The sequence below is a fragment of the Haemaphysalis longicornis genome, unplaced genomic scaffold (assembly GCF_048455015.1).
Source record: "Haemaphysalis longicornis isolate Haplotype H1 unplaced genomic scaffold, Haemaphysalis longicornis Haplotype H1 scaffold_5, whole genome shotgun sequence".
Lineage (NCBI taxonomy): Eukaryota > Metazoa > Arthropoda > Arachnida > Ixodida > Ixodidae > Haemaphysalis > Haemaphysalis longicornis.
The window spans coordinates 14,658,987-14,670,491 of NW_027526385.1; positions in this window are offsets into that span (position 1 = coordinate 14,658,987).

The window sequence follows — 11,505 nt, forward strand, 5'->3', positions numbered from 1 at the left end:
TTTGATATGAATGGAATAATAACCCCTTAAGGCCCTAGCATTGTCATTTGATGGCACCACCGAAAATATCCTCCAGCACCTTGAGAACAAAACTAAAAGTGATAGATTTCTGGGAAAAAGTTCTTCAAGGATGCCTCTTGTGTTAGACATCGTCAGTGATGATTTTTATGGAGTCAGGGGATAGGAAAGGAAGAATCTCTAGTAGCAAGACTAGCATTCCGTATAGTCATGCTTTTTGATTCAAAATAATGTTCCAAGCAACCTCATTTTAATACCAATTGTGCTCAGCTTCGAAGTACTTGAGTTAAACAGAAGCATGCACCCCAGATAATTGACGACGCCATTAAACGTGCTGACAGTCATGACCACCAAACACTTTTACGCAACAAAACAAAACAGCTGGGGCACTCCCATACGAACCTTATTCTTACCTTCTCCGCACCTGCGCAAAATGTAAATGCCACATTAAAAAAGCATTGCAACATACTCCTACAGAGCGAACGATTCAAATCAATTTTTCAGGAACCCCGGCGTGTAACCTAATGAAGATCCCGAAATTTAAGTGACCTGCTCGCACCGTCCAAAAACAAAAACCTAAAATGACAACTGGCGGCCGCCCTTCCAACAAACCGCGTTGAAAACTGTCCAATGACATAACCGCTTCACTAAACGCAAGCAGCACTGCATCTAATTTCAGCTTAAACATAAATGGAAACTACACCTGCGACACGCGCAACGTGGTTTATCTCCTTGAGTGTGACATTTGTAAATTGCAGTCCATTGGCGAGACAAAAACAGCCTTCGGGCAACGGTTCAACAATCACAGAGCTCATATCTCCGTACTTCCTGACGTTCCAATATCATAACATGCCAACGTGACGGGCCACTTATTCGACCATATCAATGCCATGATTCTTGAACCCGGTTTCTGAAGGCATCATGGCAGGGAAGTCCAAGAAGCTTTTCTTATATTTAAATTCAATACAGTGGCACATGGTTTGAATGAAAGCGCTGGAAAACTGAGTTGCTTGTATCAGTGAGCGTATTCAATATTACTGCCGTTTACCCTCTCCCTTTCTCTTGCACGCCCGCACGCATGCTATAGACGACTTCCAATACGGCACGCGTCGCACTTATAATGATGTTGTTCTTAAGCCAGCAGATTGTCGCACAGTGCCCTGGTATATTGTATTTGCATTGTGTTAATTGTATGTTACCATTTCCGCCCTCACGTGGTCCTTCTACAACAGTCACCGCTGTTATTCTGACGAAGGCCGGTCCCCCGGCCGAAATGTTAAAAACCATTCCTTTTTCGGCGTGTGTCCCCTTTTTTTCATAAATTTGACCGGTGTCCAAGAAACTGTTTCTTGCAACTATATATATTGAAGCGTGGTTTATTGGACCACTATCGAGCAGTTAGACCTGCGGAGAAGCCGAGGTTCTTCGTGCCAAGCAAGCTGTGTCCGACGCGATACTCGATCGGCCAGTGCGCCAAGCGATACTTCTGCCTTCTCGTCGTCGGGCGTGCACCAAGCCGAATTTCCCCAACGGGGAATTGTCCTTGCACGAGCGCCTATGATGATTACATCAATCGCGTCCACAATCAACGCTACAATATTCGCCCCCGGTGGAAAAGGAGCCATCCTGGCGACTCAAGGAGACGAGGAGACCACAGGATCGTAATACTCTTTCAGCCGGTTGGCGTGAACTATCTCGCGTCCACGGTGTCGACGGTCGGGTGCTGGAGCAACCGGTTCGACGAGGTAGTTGACTGGTGAAGTTTGCTTGACGACTCTGTAGGGTCCATGATATTTTGCAACAAGCTTCAGTGAAAGACCAGGTGTAGGGCATGGGACCCCAAGCCAGACAAGTGAATCAGGACTATAGGTTGGGACCGCGGTGGAAGCGTCGAGATTATGCTTCTGGTGTTGCTGGTGTTCAGATGTGAGAGAGCGGGCGAGCTGACGGCACTCTTCGGCATGCTTGACTATTTCCGAAATGGGTGCGAACTCGGTCTGATCTGGGCGATAGTGCAAAATTGTGACAGGAGTGCATGCCGGCTCCCGTCCGTAGAGCAGGAAAAAAGGTGAGAATCCCGTCGTCGTCTGCGTGGACGTGTTGTAGGCGTACGTGACAAAAGGAAGTATCACGTCCCAGTCAGAATGGTCCGACGCCACGTACATTGAAAGCATATCACTCAAAGTGCGGTTAAATCGTTCTGTGAGTCCATTGGTTTGCGGGTGGTAAGACGACGTAGTTCGGTGAATAATTCGACATTCCCGCAGGAGGGCTTCGATGACTTCCGAGAGGAAGACGCGACCTCGGTCACCGAGAAGCTCTCGAGGGGCACCATGGCGAAGTATGAAGCGGCGTAACAGGAAGGACGCGACGTCAGGTGCCGTGGCAGTTGCTAGAGCAGCGGTTTCTGCATAGCGCGTTAGGTGATCCACCGCCACAATGACCCAACGGTTGCCAGCGGCTGTGCAGGGTAGGGGACCGTAAAGGTCTATCCCAATGCGGTCGAACGGTCTTTCGGGACACGGCAATGGCTGCAGCGGGCCCGCCGCAGGAGTACGGGGGATTTGCGTCGCTGACAGTTGATGCATGACCGGATGTACTTGCGGACGAACGTGTACATTCCCCGCCAGTAATACCGTAGGCGAAGCCGCTCATACGTTTTTAACACACCAGCGTGCGCGCAGCTGGGGTCAGCGTGGAACGATGCGCATATGCCCATGCGCAAATGGCGAGGTATCTCCAGTAACCATTTGCGACCTCCCGATTGGTAGTTGCGCCTGAAGAGCATATCGTCGCGGAGTGCAAAGTGGGCAGCTTGTCGGCGCAGCGCACGCGACTATTGAGCAGAGGGCACGCCTGAGAGGAAGGCAATAAGCGAGGCAATCCAGGGGTCCTTGCGCTGCTCGGCTGTCATGTCCGTGATGTCGAGGGACGACAGGTCGGCATCAACAGAAACGGAACACGATTCTTCCGCCGGTAGGGGGGAGCGGGACAGAGCGTCAGCGTCTGAATGCTTCCGGCCGGAGCGGTACAGCACACGGATGTCATGCTCTTGAAGGCGCAGAGCCCAGCGACCAAGGCGGCCAGACGGGTCCTTGAGCGACGACAACCAACACAATGCGTGGTGGTCCGTCACAACGTCAAAAGGACGACCGTACAAATATGGCCGAAATTTTGTAAGCACCCATACGATGGCCAAGCACTCCTTTTCCATGACCGAATAATTTAACTCAGCTTTGGCGAGCGCACGACTGGCATAAGCGACGACATAATCGTCAAAACCAGCTTTGCGTTGGGCAAGCACTGCACCGATTCCGGCGCCGCTGGCATCCGTGTGGATTTCTGTTGGCGCGGTCGGGTCAAAGTGTCGCCGAATAGGCGGGGAAGTAAGGAGTCGCCGTAACTTCGCGAAGGCTTCATCGCAATCCCTCGTCCAAGCGCCAATACCGCTTTCCTTGCCGAGAAGCGCCGTCAAGGGCACAATTATGGCGGCAAAATTGCGAATGAAGCGGCGGAAATAAGAACATAGACCAATAAAGCTCCGTAGAGCCTTCATGGTGGTCGGTTTAGGGAACTCGGCGACCGCACGAAGTTTGGTGGCGTCGGGAAGAATTCCCTCCTTCGACACAACGTGGCCCAGTATGGTCAACTTTCGCGCCGCAAAGTGGCATTTCTTCATGTTGAGTTGCAATTTGGCATTGGCAAGGCAAGTCAAAACCTGCTCCAGGCGCCTCAAATGAGTGTCGAAGTCGGGAGAAAAAACGACTATGTCATCGAGATAACAAAGACACGTTTTCCACTTCAGGCCGCGCAAAATAGTGTCCATCATCCTCTCGAACGTGGCAGGAGCGTTGCACAGGCCAAACGGCATGACGTTAAATTCACACAGGCCGTCAGGAGTGATGAACGCCGTTTTCGCGCGATCGGCCTCCGCCATGGGTACCTACCAATATCCAGACCGCAGATCAAGGGAAGAAAAAAACTCGGCGCCTTGTAAACTGTCAAGGGCATCGTCGATCCGTGGTAAAGGATAGACATCCTTCCGCGTTATGCTGTTCAGACGGCGATAATCTACGCAAAAGCGGATGGAGCCGTCCTTTTTTGTGACAAGCACCACGGGAGACGCCCAGGGACTGTTGGAGGGCCGAATTACTCCCCGCTTGAGCATATCGTTCACCTGTTCGTCAATAGTGCTGCACTCCTTCGGCGACACACGGTACGGTCGTTGGCGCAGGGGTGCATGCGAGCCGGTGTCGATGGAGTGGGCAACTGCAGATGTTCGGCCCAGCGGTGCCTTTGCGCCGTCAAAGGAAGAGCGGAACCGATATAGCAGAGCGAGAAGCCTCACTCGTTGGTCTGATCTGAGTGTAGGATCGATCGAAGCGCCAATGTCCGGAGGCGACAGGTCCGGTGTTGACGGGGCAGGACTCAGTCCAGCCACTGGAACCCATGACGAAAAGTCGTCTGGTACGGCGGTGACAAGCTGTGGCCGAACAACTTCGACGCAGCCAAGGACCTCACCGTGCAGGAGACGAAGGGGCTCCAAGGACACGTTTGTGACTACTATGGCGCTCGTGCCAGCATGAACTGTCAGTAGGGCGAATGGCAGGGACAGCGATTTTCGATGGAGAATTAAGGGCGACGGCGTAAAAAGAACAGGAGCGTCGGGAATTGAACAGCAACAGAGCGGTACGAGAGCAGCCGAGCGGGGAGGGATGTCCGTGTCGTGAGCCACGGTGAGCTTGGCTGGGGCAGCGGACTGAAGGTCGTCGTAAGGCGCGTCGAAGGGAGAATCAAATTCTACTTGCGCACGCGCACAGTCGATTATTGCGCGATGGCGAGATAAAAAGTCCCAGCCTAAAATGACGTCATGGGAGCAGGATGGCAGCACGAGGAACTCAACGGGGTACACGACGTCCTGGATCGTGACACGCGCCGTGCAGGCTGCCAAAGGTTTTACAGGTTGCGCAGTTGCGGTACATAACGAAAATTGCGGCAGCGGCGTCGTAACTTTTCTAAGCGAGCGGCAAATATCGGCGGCAATGACAGAGACGGCTGTGCCTGTACCGACTAGTGCGACTGTACATACACCCTCAACAGATACGTCGATTACATTTGTAGGCCTTTTGCAGTTCGAAAGTCGCGCAGCTCTTGCCTCCGGAACTGCGGCGGGTAGTTTTCCTGTTCAGTTGGGCTTGAACGACGTCGCATCGGCGATAGTGAGCGGTGACGTGGGGAGCTTGAACGGCGGCTATCGGCGTCACGACGGCTAAAATCGTTGTAACCGGAGGCAGGTAACGGCGACCTGGGTGACACGTCTGTCATTAGCTGCGGAGACCCGTGTGGGAAGCAAAAGCCAAAAGTGTGGTTTCCAACGTCATCATTCATTGCGGGCACACGGTGGCGGCAGTAACGGGCCACATGGCCTGGAAGTCGGCAGGCGAAACAGATGGGGCGATTATCAGCCGTACGCCACGGATTCACCGGTGGCGGATTCCTGTGTACCGCAGAGCGTGGCGGGGTTGGTGGCATGGCCCGAAAAGACGTCCCAGCCGGCTGTACCGGTCTCCCCATAGCTTCGGCATCCGTGAGGGGTGCATAATATAGAGTGGGTGGCAGTGCCTCAGCCACCTGTTCCTTTTTCATGTGGCGAAGCGCTGGAAGCGTCGGCGAGACAACAGAAGGAGTCACTTCGGTAGGCTGCGGAGGCACTCCGTATCATGGAGATGGGCCAGGCACAGACGGTGGCATCGTTGATCCAGGCTCCAGGGTAAGAAGGGACACTTGCCGAGCGACTTCTTCGCGAACAAACTGTTGAAGCTGCCGCATCAAGGATGCATCGGCCCCCGGCTCTGTCAAGCTCGAAAGCGGCTCTCCCTGGGCAGAAGAGTTCCGGGTAAGCGCCCTCTGTCTGCGGAGTTCTTCGTAGCTTCGGCAGTGGGTGATGATGTCAGCAACGGTTCGCAGATCTTTCGCTAACAGCATCTGGAAAGCATCATCATCGATTCCGTTCATCAGGTGCTTAATTTTCTCTGCTTCCGCCATAGCTGAATCAACACGGTTGCAGAGGTCCACAACATCCTCGATATAACTTGTGAAGGTCTCTCCAGAACGCTGTGCTCGTGTGCGGAGACGCTGCTCAGCAAGAAGCTTCCGCACGGCGGGACGGCCGAAGACCTCGACAATACGATTTTCGAACTCAGCCCAGGTAGCCATGGTGGCGGTGTTGTTGTGGAACCACTTCTTGGCTAGGTGGTCCAAATGAAACACAACGTCATTAAGCTTCATGCGATCGTCCCATCTGTTGTGCGCGCTTACTCGTTCGTACTGCGACAGCCACTCCTCCACGTCGTTGTCATCCGTTCCATCGAAGTTAGGGGGGTCGCGCTGGCGAAGCACACCCGAACACATGATGGGCTGCGGTGCCATGTCCCGGTCGGTGTTCAGCTGCATCACGGGCTGTAGCCGCCTGCTTCGTAACTCCAGGATGTGGTATCGGAGTCTTGCGATTCGAAGGTAGAGTCACACTGGGAACGAACCCGCACACTCCACCAAACTGAAGCGTGGTTTATTGGACCACTATCGAGCAGTTAGACCTGCAGAGAAGCCGAGGTTCTTCGTGCCAAGCAAGCTGTGTCCGACGCGATACTCGATCGGCCCGTGCGCCAAGCGATACTTCTGCCTTCTCGTCGTCGGGCGTGCACCAAGCCGAATATCCCCAACGGGGAATTGTCCTTGCACGAGCGCCTTTGATGATTACATGAATCGCGTCCACAATCAGCGCTACAATATGTATATAGTTGCAAGAAACAGTTTCTTGGACACCGGTCAAATTTATAAAAAAAGGGGACAATAGATTTGGCCATGCGTCGCTTGGCTGTGCTGACAAGGAAACGCCTATACGGGTCCGGTGGCAGGATTTATGGTTCTACATTGAGTGAAAAATGAAAAAAAGTTACGTAAGACGGAAAGGGTCGTTATGTTCTGTTATTTACGAGTAAGTCCAGAGTCGCCAAGGTAGCGCCGCGCTTGCCAGATAAAGGAGTACTGAAGCAAAATTTCAAAGCTTCTTTTGTATATGGAGATATCTTCCGGCAAGTGCCACCAGTAACCGTCCAGTATAACATATTCACTTTAGTATTTGCCCGCACGAGAAAGCTTAGAATGGATACCCTTTCGCAATCGGCATGAGTATGACGCCCTCTACTCCTCCTGGCCCCGAACTGACGACGTGCGGCCCCCCGTTACTTGGCCAACGCACTGGCTACGGTTGGCGTGTGGTGCTCTGGCGTGTGTATTATGCCACGGGTTTGGGGCCGACGTCATGCTGCCCAGGGGCGTGCAGATGGCGGAGACCACGGCCAGTACGTCCGCACGCGCGTTCACACCGGGAGTGGTGCGACCAGGACGTTAAAGTTACTAGCGCCCTGGTGGAACACCTGGCAGCAGCATGGTTACAGTTAAAGTTACTAGCGCCCAAGGAACACCTGGCAGCAGCATGGTGTTCCTTTTTTCGAAACCAATACTCACACGAATAAACAAGGTTATAAATAATTATACATGCTGAGACGGACCGTGTAATCTGCCATTCTATGAAAAACGAAAAGAATTGGCCGCGTATCTACTCCTTTCATTGAAAATGTCGACAAAAGACGGTTGTCTTTGTCGATATTTGCCAAGAAAATGCCTCCCCTTGCTTTCCCGCTCACCTCTCATGCTGGTCGTCAATTTATATTTTCCACGTACTACTGCTGCACGCGGGGTTCCTCGATGCCAGCGCTGCACTACCGCGGAGACGCGCGTATATCGGGGCGTCCTACTTGAACGTTTGTAGAACCACGTTGCCCTACTCCACGTGCGTTTGAAGCAGAACGTGGAACGTATCTTGTAAAACCTTTCGTTGCTTTTGCCGTGTGATTTGTCATATGCCGCAAGGAACGCGGGCAACAGCAGGCGATGGTTTTCTGAAGTAGTTGTAGAATATCATTTTCTATCGCAAAAACCGACCATTCATGAATTCTTTAATCAAGGAACACTGCAAATATCACTGATGTATTGATGTTTTCCCTTAGTTTGCGCAATGTCCTGTTCTTGTTCAACAATGTTTACAACTTTGAACATTATCACCGGAATTAGATGTTTAGATTTGGCTATGAGCATACAAGACTATTGTGCAGATGCTGTTATACTTTTGCCGGGTGGCTCAATCAAGTCACAGACAGACAGACAGACAGACAGACAGACAGACAGACAGACAGACAGACAGACAGACAGACAGACAGACCAAAATTTCTGGGTTTATATAGCCGAAGAAAAAACAGCGTTTTAAAAATGTAACACAAAAATTTACTTTGAGGCGTGCTTTTCCTCCGTTCCGCTGCTACACGACCTCTTGGCAAACGCCCGTACATACACTGGTGCGACGACGATGTCTTCTGTTGGATTGGAGGCCTCTGTGGAAAGGGCAGCAGGTTATCTACCTCGCCGCGGGAGTCGTTACGATTGTCTTCGTGCTCGCCATTGTTGGCTTGCAAATGCCAAATCTTGCAAATCTTGCAAATCTTGCAAATGCCAGTTTTGCATCACCCCGAGGGATATGTATCGAAGAAAACTGAGATAATTCATTTACATTATTCATATGTTGTAACCATCTTAAGCTGCATTTGTGTGACGTGGCTTACTTCTTGAAACGACTCTATTCTTCCGCATCTGGCAGCCGAGGATGCGCCATCCTACGTAGTCTTTTGGTTGATTGTGGGGTTTAACGTGTCGAAGCTACACCCGGGATATGAGGCACGCTGTACTGGAAGTCTCCAGATTCATTTTGACCACATGGGTACGGTTAACCTGCGCCGAAATTTTGACACGCGGGCGTTTTCGCTTTTCACCTCCATCTGAAAAGGGGCCACTGCGGCTGGGATCGAACTCGCGCATAGGGCTCAGCAGCAGAACGCCTTAAGTGGGGGACACACAAACTTCCCAGAAATCCGGTTTCCGACCCCGTTTTCAAGGCCCCGTTTTCAGTTCGAGCTGCAGCCGTCGCCGCCGCTGCGGCCAATTAGCAGATCGGCAGCCGACCACCCCCGCCGCCGCCCACGCATGCGCCGCTGAGTCATCTCGGGCTACGTGTCTCGTCTCGCGCATGACAAACAGGAACGGCGCGTACGTGGGGAAGAACGCGGCATTCGCTAGGCCTGCTTTTTTTAGCGTTGCATGGGACAGAACGGCTCTGAGACGTGGTCGGCAATGTAGCTACATCAAAGGTTAATCACTCGAAACCAAGACTCAACCCGACTAAGCCAAGCTTTTGTTTTGCATATCCGAGGTTAGCTGAACTAAGCCACAGTCATTTTTGTGGGTGGCGGGAATCCATTGCTGCTGAAATCCGCTTTGACGTTAAGCACACGGTCTCACTATAACGTTTGCCAATATCAAGTTCGTCAACTTAAAAAACAGGTCCATTTCTACCATCGCCATGTGGAATGAGGTGCTCTCAAATGATTCTTTCAATCTAGTCGTTCGTCATTACGAACCATTGCTCACATCTATTTGTGACCAGCAAAGCCAACTAATTTCCCCGTCGTAAAATCTCTGTTCATAAATCTGTACATTTGGTCGACAACGAGCGAAGAAGAATCGGCACAATTACATGAGATAAAACACAAGAAATCCTTGAGAGATAAGGCAGTGTAGGTGTTGTTTTTATGGCATTGTAGCTTCTAAAATACGCATTCTTATCATGATTTCTTTTTATTCTAGAGGACGAGATAACTCTCCCGCCACTTCCCAGCCTCGGCCCAAAGCCCAAGAGAGGTGAGCCGTCGTTGTGCCTCGTTTCAGCACAAAAAATATCAGCTGATCGCGCTAGAACAAAAATAGGAATCGGTACAACACGAAAGTGAAATGTGCCTGAAAAGAAAGGCAGTAGTAATGTTTATTGTGCACCGATTGAACTTGCACATTGCTATATATCTATATTGACACGTAACAAGAATAATGACGAAATAGTCCGGGTGAGTGATGGTAATTTAATAAGGCGAACTTGTGCCTCCTAGTCACTCAGCGAAGAAGTTGCTTCCTCCGGCCCACCACGCGCTAGACTGCCGTTCTCGATCGTCCAGCTCGGTCCACGTGCTCTCGCGCGCCACTGCCCGAGACACTCTGCTCCTCCTCGTCGTCGTCGACAGTTCGTCGGCACGCGCTGAAGACAGGTGGCTGGAGGCGTTCCCTTCGTCGTCGTCCTCTTTAAACTTCTTGTACACGTGACATTTGCCCCCCTCCCAAGAGAGCATCGTCCCGATGCGTAGAGTCACCGTATGGTATGCTGCGTAAATGGCGGGGTCACGTAGCGCTGAGGTCAGAAAAGTCGTAATCGGGAGAAATAAGGCTTCATGCGTACCACGTGGACTACTTCAGGTTGTGGCCGGCGGCGTGCTCGAGGAGAAGGGCAGGACGGAACAACTTCATAAGTCACGTCGCTTAACTTCCTTTGCACTGTACAGGGCCCGAAAAATCGCCGGAGCAGCTTTTCCGATAAGCCCCATCGACGAACCGGCGTCCATATCCAGACTTGGTCGCCTTCTACAAACTGCACGTGTCTATGCCTGAGATTGTAACGCGCAGCGTCAAAGTGCTGTTGTTGCCGTATCCTCTGACGCGCAATCTGCCGTGCGTCTTCGGCGCGCTGGGTGAAGTCGAAGGAAGGTGCAGCGTCGTCCCTTGAATCGTGAGGGAGCATGGCGTCCAGCATGGTAGAAACCTCTCGACCGTAAAGAATCTGGAAAGGTGTCATCCACGTCGTTTCCTGTTGTGCCGTATTATAGACGAACGTGATGTAAGGTAGAACGACGTCCCACGTCTTGTGCTCTTCATCCACGTACATGCTTAACATGTCGGCAATTGTTTTATTCATGCGCTCCGTAAGCCCGTTGGTTTGAGGATGGTAGGCGGTCGTTCGTCGGTGGGATGTGCCACTGAGCGTCATGATGGCGCTCACCAGCTTGGCTGTAAAGGCTGTGCCTCTGTCCGTGATAACGCAAGCAGGAGCACCGTGTCGAAGCACGATGTTTTCAACGAAAAATTGGGCTACTTCTTCTGCAGTGCCCCGCGAGACAGCCTTTGTTTCCGCATACCGGGTCAGGTAATCTGTAGCCACGATAATCCATTTGTTACCTTGCGAAGATGTTGGGAAGGGGCCAAGCAGATCCATTCCAACTTGTTCGAATGGCCTCGCAGGTATTTGAATTGGCTGGAACATGCCGGCAGGTCGGTTCGGGGGCATTTTGCGTCGCTGGCAATCCCTGCAGGTACGGACGTACTCCCTGACAACGCTGGACAGCCTAGGCCAATAATAGCTTTGTTGGATCCTTGCTAATGTTCGAGTGTAGCCCAAGTGACCGGCCGAGGGTTCGTCGTGGCAGGCTCGCAAAACGTCTTCTCGCAGGGGAGTTGGAACTACAAGCAAGATGCTTCGGCCGTTGGGGGTAA